This window comes from Kryptolebias marmoratus, linkage group LG6 (genome assembly GCF_001649575.2).
Source record: "Kryptolebias marmoratus isolate JLee-2015 linkage group LG6, ASM164957v2, whole genome shotgun sequence".
In the NCBI taxonomy this organism is placed as follows: domain Eukaryota; kingdom Metazoa; phylum Chordata; class Actinopteri; order Cyprinodontiformes; family Rivulidae; genus Kryptolebias; species Kryptolebias marmoratus.
Window position 1 is genome coordinate 17,264,730 of NC_051435.1, and position 8,858 is coordinate 17,273,587.

Here is an 8,858-nt window from a genome sequence, read left to right on the forward strand (position 1 = left end):
GGGGGGGGGGGGGTGTCAAAAGTCAGAGCTAAAACAAACTCTGAAACTTCCCATCATCCCTCAGTGGCACAGAGCAGTCAATAAACAATGACATCACATGAAGGAGAGGACGGGGAGGGGGGGTAAAAAATGGAAGAGATCAATTATTGGCGTTATAATTCAAGTCCTTGTTTGCAAACGTTGCAGGCTCATTGATTAGGCCGCTCTTGTTGCACTCACCATTATTGACTCGTTAAAACCATATTTTCTCATCATCAGTGGTTTTGTGCGCACAGATAACGACGCTTTTTACGGGCGCTGGCATTAATTATTCAGCACGTATTCATTTTAAAGCGCAGCGAGTCAAAATCACCCTGTTTACTCTGCTAACAGTACAAGTCTAGTACATTGCTCGTCCAGAAGGTACATCAAGACGCCGCAATCTGGGGCAGTTAGCCTTAATTTTCTGAGATCAATGCATAACTAGGCTCCTCTCTATATGGGGTCCGTGCTTGACCATGTTGCAGAGCTGACTGAAGTCAGCTTGGATACTGTGCACTAATTACCGGAGTGTTTACTGCTCTGTTGGAAAGCATTTGTAACATTTAGGTCCTTACAAGTGAGTCTGTGTGCTTTCTGATAGTCTGATAAATGAGACATTAAGATCCATGTGAAGGAAATTTCAGTGAAAAAATTATCGTCATCACATCTAAACTGGGTAAAATCTGCTCACAAGCCTGTGTGTGCTTATAGTACTTATAGTAATACATACGAGCAGATAGAGGCATGCACACAATAGCAGAACACACTCTACTTCAGCACTTTGATAGGGATCTGTTTGGTCACACTCTTTGCGCCAGCTGTCAGCCCAGCTCCACTGCTGCGATTTAATTAGTCTGTTTATGTCCTTTCCAATAATAACGCTCTCAGGGTGGAAGGACACATCCAACAAGCTAACCGCACACTCCAACCTGCTAAGCCACACTGGCGCTGGTGGCACGAGCGCAGCCAGAATGTGGGCCGTGATGGAGGATGGTTGTGACTTCCTGTTCCTCCAGACAGAACAGTGGCCCTCGGGCTCAGATCTAGCATCACCCCCCCCTAATCAATCCTAACCTTAACCATTAGGGGATAAAACATGCACTGACCTGATATAAGTGTCTAGGGGCAACTTCATCCATCTTCCTCTCGTGCACTCTTATGGGAGCTTTTGTCAGCCGAAGCTCTTTGGAGAGATGAGATTGTTGCCATGGGGCGAAAAGGATCCAGTTCTTGAACTTCTCGCGGCACATGCTTTTGCTGAGACGCGTATTGTCCGATTTGTGCAAGTTTGTTTGAATTTCTTTTTATTTGGATAGACGAGAAAAGGGGTCTTTTAAATCTGCCCCTGTTGCGGGAATGGGTACGAGTGTTGGTAACTGAGTCAGACACACCGAGCTAGACATGGATTGGCAGAGCAGGCAGGCAGCCTTCCAGTCTGAGTGAAGAGCTTGATGGGTCTGTGTCTCTCTCCCGGGCTTTGGCCCTCACCGTCTCTCTATTAGTCCGCCAGGCTCATGGGAGCCAGGTGACAGATAAGTGAGGGACGACACACACATTTTAATAGACATTTCAAAAGATAAACCTGATAATCATTTCTCTCTTTAATGAAGTCTAATGTCCTCGTTCTAATTCCGGTTGCGTCGGCTGTTAAGCATCAGCGTAACACTTGAATATGCATGATTGGGAAATTGTGAGGCGCGCTGATGTAGCTACAAAATACACAAACGCAGACAACTGCAGAAATAGATTACAATAACAGGGGGGAATTGATTAAACATTATTTCCATAATGATCCGTATCGAGTTCTATCATCTTTGAGTGGCAGCCGAGTTTCAGAGAAGAAGACGTACAAGGAGGAGCGAGGCGAGCGGCGAGCCACAGAAATATTTGTTTGAATGTCTCATGTGGTTAGCTCACGATAACAGGAGCGGAGCTATAAAAAAACAACTGACCAGTCGAGTTGTCATCCCTCATCAACATTAGGCCCCTTTCTTCATTAATTGGATAGATTAATTTGGAGCGCTTTGATGCGGGAGGGATGCATGTGTTGGGCTGTCCCCTCCTCACTATTCTCTGTCAGGTTGAATTTAGCCAGGGAAGGGGGTGACCTTTGAAAGTGAAGAGATCAACACAATTTGAAAAGACAATGTCACTTGGTGTAAATGTGATACGTGTAATAAATGACATTCAACCTTTCAGTGATGATGAGCTTTCGCAGGTCGGAGCAATGTGAAATATACGTGGCGAGCGATTGCGTCGAGCAGAACCACTTTTCGCATGATGGTGCAGCATCAGAGCCTTAGATATCATCATTTTGCTCTGATTATGTGTAAGAGGACACATTAGCATAGAGTAATGATATTACAGTGTACACAATAACAGTAATGACACTATGATGACAACAAAACAACAACCTCTTTTGCTGTGATTACACTGTAAAAATGTCTTATTCTGTGGCGATACAGTAATCAGGAGAAGAATCAAAAAGCATTTACATCTTCTGCAAAGACACTCTGTTAGTTGACTGAAATGAAAGGTGCGTTTTTTTTTTCCCTGGTTCATATCTCAATTATGATATGGGAACCCTCTTCCAAATAGAGCTATCAGCCAAACTGCACCCAGACATCTTCACCATCACAAAGCCTCTCCTATGGGACCGAGATAAAGAGGGAAAGCGTTAGCAAGTTCAAACAGTGTGAAGGAATTTCACAAATCGGCATGCCTTTCATCCTGTGAACAAAGGAGGGTAATTCTGTACAAATAATGTGCAGATTTTCCAAGCAATCACTTTAACCAAATAATTTAAATAAAAACGCTGGTTCCCAAAAGAACATTCAGACGGTTACCTTATTGGGCCATGTCCACAATTGCATAGATATTATGCAAAACAAACTTTTTCTGCTGCATTTAGTTTATTCATTAATCAACAACATCACTTTTTTCTTGTGCATGCCCACTAATCTTATTGTATTGATCATGTGCTACAAACCACAAAAACAAGGGTGCCAGGTTACACCAATTTGTAGCCACAACTAGATTTGTCCCTTTCACCTTTCTAAGCTTCAGTCGGACACAGAAAAACAATCGTTTTTGAGGTAAAATGAAATACAGTGTCAACAAAAGACAAAAGAGCTATGATCAATTTGCGGAAATTCACTAGCTACGCTTACAGTGCATTCAATTTGTCCTTAAAAGTTGAAACTCCTGAGTTGAACTTGAACTACCTCCGAAGTAGAAATTCCAACATGGAAAGTCGGAGAACCCTGACCTTAAAATCTAATATGACTGCCTTTCATATGAAAAGTGGTGATAAATAAGTAGTAACCCTTTTGTTCTCTCTTCAGTTAGCATGTATTCCATTAAATTCATCACAATCATTGTTTTTTTGTACAACATCTTTATGGAAACACTGATGGTTTTAATAAAGAGAAGCACATTGCTATTAGCTCATACTGTTAATATTAGCTAGCCTGGTTACGAAACACATTACTAGAAAAATCCATCGTTTTTCCAAGTTGCAATTGCAAAACAGTTCAGTCGAACGTACTCCCGAAAGCAACATTGGATTAATCTTCATTTCTTCATTAAATTGTTGTTAATGTGCACATTATCACCACCAACTGGCCTGGCAAAAGTATTGCACCTTGTTTTGAATTTCTGTTTTTTCGCCTGAACAAGGACGCGTCATCCAAGCTGAAAGAAGAGCAGCCACTTAAAGAAATGTTTAATTTAGTTTAGTTAGGATCTGAGACTCTGCAGCTCAGCTGCAATGTGTTTACTTTGCGCTGCACTTTTCTCTCATGAGGTGGTTTTAATAGAGGGATGCGGAAGGTGGTGATGCTAATTTTATAGTTAAATCAGATTATCTGATGACCACATGCAAACTGACTCCCAGCCCACAACCCACCCTCCCACCCCCTCCGCTAACGCGATATGACGGCAGAGTGGGCCGTGATTGATAACACTCGTCAATATATTTCATTTCAGGAGCTTTAGTCAAATGACAACTGGTTGTCATTGACTGAAAGCAATCTTTTTAAAAGGGGGAGCTTTTTCTAAGTATCAGATGAAAATGATTCCTCTGTCTGCTTGGGTGTCACTGTCTGCAGGAGCTTTATTGATTGGACTTGAATATATTGCACCCGCAGTAGTAACAGCTGCTGGTAATATCTCTCTGCTCTCCTTCTGCTCTCTCCTCTTCTGCTCGCAGCACTTTTCCTGAGCTTGCGGCTTATTGTAAGTGCTCGGGTGTCGGGCCTCTCGCACGTATTCTGTGTGTTTATCAAGAGTGATGTGTGACAAATGTAAAGTGAGCCTGGTTCCGACCCAAATTAGAGGAGCGAGCGCCGTTTGCTAATGTGTCCTGAAGGTTTGGCTCTCTTGGCCCTCCGCCCCATTCCTGTGCATGACTGCGTTAACTAAACCCTCCATTGTCCCCTCTCCCCTCCCCACGCGTTGTACGCTCTGTGTTATCAAGCACAAGAATGTTGGCATTGGTTGGTAAAGGTCATTTACTGTAATGAGATTTGCCACATGCAAGCATATGGCCTGATTATTGCCCTGTTCGTTAACATTTTCAGCAAAGAGACAAATAGACATCTAAAACGGGGAGGACCGGTGTCAGGCGGGGCGACGGCACAAAACGTGTCTAGCATTTTCCTCTTCAAAGATGGGAAGAACTTCTTTCGCAACAGATCTGTCAGAGAGATGATGGATCTTTCAATTTTCATAAGGAATGCATGCCACCGGAGCAGAGGATTTAAATTATCCTATAAAAGCTGCAAGCCTTCGATTTTATACACTTAAAGGACAAACACCTCTGTCTGTCTCCGTGATAATTTCCACCACATGTTACACTCCAGTGGTTTGCGTTGGAAGGCAATTATGTTACCTCATCAAATCAGAACTGTTTTCTTATCATGGTTTCTCCTACGTTACGTGAGGCATTTTGGCAAGAAAGTTTTACCCACCTGAATCATTGCAAAGTGTTTTTTTTTCCCCTTATCCTGGCATATTAAACAAGTTTTGTTTGTTGATGTGAATTCGCTTGAACTGTATCCATGGCTCTTGGAATGTAAAGCATATTGTTTGCATGTGGTTTTTCTTTTTATTATTATTATTTTTTAAGGATTTGTGTGTTGGTACTTCAGCGTGGCATCACTGTCTAAGTGTGTGTTTTTATCTTTGCCTCTCTTTGTTACCGCGCTCTCTTTATGTCTCTCATTCCTGTTGCGTGCGTGCATACGTTGAGTGCGGAGCGAGGTATTTAACAAAGACAAGATGTTTGCTTTATTATCGACATTAACTATGTAAACACAAAAAGCTTCAAAGTTTCATTCAGTGACACTGTAGGGCTGTGGGTGGCTACATCAAAGCTTTATACCTTTCTCACTCCCCCATTTTTAATGAGAAACAGGACTCACCAGCCTTGACTGAACCTGCCATCTGTGTGTGTCTGTTTTTTTTTTTCTTGTTTGCATTTATGTGTGTGTGTGTGTGTGGGAAAAGGTATGTTTCTGAGTGCATGTCTTAAGTGGCACCGCGATGGCAGACAGCATGTTTGTGGAGGCTATTTTTTTATTTCAGCGTAATAGCGTAAAAGATACCTCCATCTCCCGAAAACGGCTTCAGATTTTAGAGATTAACAGTTATGATAAACAGGAATAGCTGATTAGTGCCCCCTAAATGTCTCGAGGCATGACAGACACTTTTCCACGAGTTGCTCATTTCCTTCTGGGACCCGTGTGCAAATCCTCGATACGACCACAACAAAGACTCTCCATGTGCGTTGCGCCGCCGTCTCACCTTTGTTCGGGAAACGCAAACACAACATGGGGGCATTTTTACAAGAGCAATTAGTAAGAAAACTCAGATTGTTTTGCAGCATGTGTTGTGAAAAGAGTTGCTTTTATTTAACTGCTTGACTGGATCGGTCCTGTTTGGTTTTGACAGATCCGAAGTGTGTGTGTGTGTGTTGGTGGGGGGCATCTCAACACCAGGAAAACCAAAGGCTTAGCATTGAGTAAATCAGCCTTTTGTCTTGTTCAGTTCCAATCAAAGGATAACCAGGAATGTTTGTTTGACAACAGCATTTTCAATGCATTGTTCAGAAGCCCAGAGCCTCCCAAACAAAGACAGATAGGCTTTAAACAAGTCATTTAATTAGCACCGAATCCCCAGCTTTGGCTGCGGCAACCAATTATACATTCCTGAGGCATGTGCAGGTCCTATTTCACAGCAGCGCGAGGCAGATCCTCTCCAGCCCTGTCTCTTACAGTACATCTCTCCCCTTCCATTTAAGAGAAGGTAAATAGCCCAGACAGACAGCTTCATTAGCCAGCGTCTGAAGAGCGCGGGGCCGATTGTCGCTTAAATAGTGCGCTTTTACTGCAGGCCCAGCCGGCGACCTCCGATCAATTACAGCTGACATTATTGTTTGTCGGGAGCGTTTTTTTTTTCCTGGACAGAGGGAGTAAAAAGAAGAGAAAAAAAAAGAGAGATCGGGTCTGAGCTTTGGCTGGAAATGTAATCTTCCCCTCTCTCTTTGGTTCTTTCTCTCCACAAACAATAAATCATTCAGTTGAAGAGATAATAAAGTGCCAAGTAGGAGCTAGTTTAATTTTTGTCAGGGGAAATCTGTCCACAACAGAGTTAAGGTTAAGGGGCTGCTTGCTTTCTCATACCATTTTCAATGACAATGGCTTTAGCTTCCTCTTTTTTTTTCTCTCTCTCTCTCTCCCCTTATTTCCCTCGGCAGGATTAGATAGCCAGAAAGACTGAGGTTTTGTTTTTGATGAAGATTAACTGCACCCCAAATCAGTGCAAGATATCATTTTTTTGGTTTGTCATCAAAATAAATTACTGCTCTCTTTTCTAATCATTTTGAAACATTCAGTCCTTTTTTGTTGCTGTAATTCTTTTAAGTAACTGAAATACCAAAAAGCTTGATGTAACAGCTTTTTAATCACGCCGTTACCAAGGGCTGTTTTAATTCATTCAATTCATCCTTTGCGATTCAGATCTTTACCTAGCCATGCGTGAACCTCGCAAGCACGGCACAACATAATAGCTGAGCTGTTTATATTGGTATTAAGCGATTTGTAGTTTTAATGATGGTAAATAGGAGTTCACCTTTGTGGGTCCCTCAGGCTTACTCCAGGTAAATTACTTCAAATGTATTGTTTATGCCCTTCAGGAGAGACGAGGGGAGCGGTGGGGGGTGTTCAGATCTGAACTTCTGTATCAGAGATAAACAGAAACTGACAGATATGTTTCTTGCAGTTTGCCCGCTGGAATATATGCCCATTTTCCTAAGTGATTAATGAGTCTAAATAAGGGTACTTGATTCTATTTTTAAAAGAAAAAGAAAAGAAAAATTTCACACTTTATTATTGCCAAATTTAAAAGGTGTTTCGGGCAGAGTGTGGTCCTCCTCTTAACAAGACAAAATAAAAAAAGGAACTGCATGTGAATAACACTTAGCTGCATCGCAAAAAAAAAAAAAGCCAGATTCCTTGAATAAATGAATGTCCTTCTCACCTGGCTCCTTTCAGTTACAGACAAAAGGGATTTGGTGGACCCTTGTCGGTCCGTGGCACATTCCCTTACCGTTGCACTGAATGGGTCTTTATGGAAGAAACATTGCTTTGGGACAGGGGAGTGACATGAAAGGGGCTGGACGAGCACTGAAAGCGAGACTAATACCCCTTCAGAGTGAACAGAAGTCCAGTGTTCTTGAGCCAGGCTGTCAGTCATGACATTCATGTTGCATCGAGTACAAGAAATAACAAAGAGATAAGACGGGGAATGTTATTGCAGCAACAGAGAGGAGCCTTGTGTTATTTTAGGTGACTTTTCACCTCCTTTGTCACTCTTTCCCGATATGGTGTAAATCTGTCTGTGTTTGATTGAATGGGTGTGACGTGTCTACCTCAAAGGCAGAACAAGTCTCTTCACTCTGGCCCTTGAGTGGCCTCGAAAGCTTGATAGGTAGCCTAGACCTTACCAAGTTGTCCTCCTACGGTAAGTACCCCCGCAATCAGGCCCTCTGTGGTGTTTTTTAATTGAGCTTAGCCTGCTGAGTGGTAATTGATTCAGTCTGAGCTTGAGCGGAGGCGCTGATACAAGGTGCTGCTTGGCTTCCGCCTTGCTTTAATCTCCCCCCCCTGCTTTATATTGTTTGGGAATACTCGCCACTGAGAAAACTGCATGCCATCTTTCTTATGGAAATCAATGCTTCGTTTGGAAGGAGGTGGGATGACAGAGAGGAGTACTTCTTATGTCCTTTCATTTTCAACCAGTGTCCTTCTCTTTAGAGGCTCCGCCATGCCGATCTCCTTGCTCTTTGGCTACTGATGTTTTGTAAGAAAGGAGGAGTGGAGTTGTTTTGTGGAAAGCGTTGTATAGTGTGCCATCCTTTTTTTTCAGTCTCCCTCTCTTTCTTTTATGCATTTCTTTCTTTTCTTGTTTTTTTTTTTTTTACCTTGAACCAGACTGCCAAAACAGAGAAGGGAAGAAAGAAGGGGGAAAAAAAATCAACACAGAAGCTCAATCAGATCCAGTAGCGTCTATGAGGTTTTCTTGAAAGCATTTGGGGAGAGGCATCTGAGTGGCGGAGGAATGAGACCAAAATGTTTCCAGTCACTTTTGATCCTGCCAGTTCAAAGTCTGCGCTGAGCGTCGGGGTGGGGGGAATGGGCGAAATGGTTGAGGAGGGAAGTACAGACACCTAGCTTTGACCTTCTGTCTGCGCTCATGTCTTTTGAAAGTCGCCTTGTTTTCATTAAGCCATTCAGAAGCACGGTGCAGGGCCACTGTTTGACTAGCTGCTACCCCCC

At 42.8% G+C, this 8,858-nt stretch overlaps 1 protein-coding gene across 1 annotated transcript in view; it reads left to right on the forward strand.

Moving 5' to 3' along the window:
• dachd (dachshund d) overlaps positions 1-8,858 on the forward strand; it is a 106,043-nt gene that overhangs the window by 69,367 nt on the left and 27,818 nt on the right.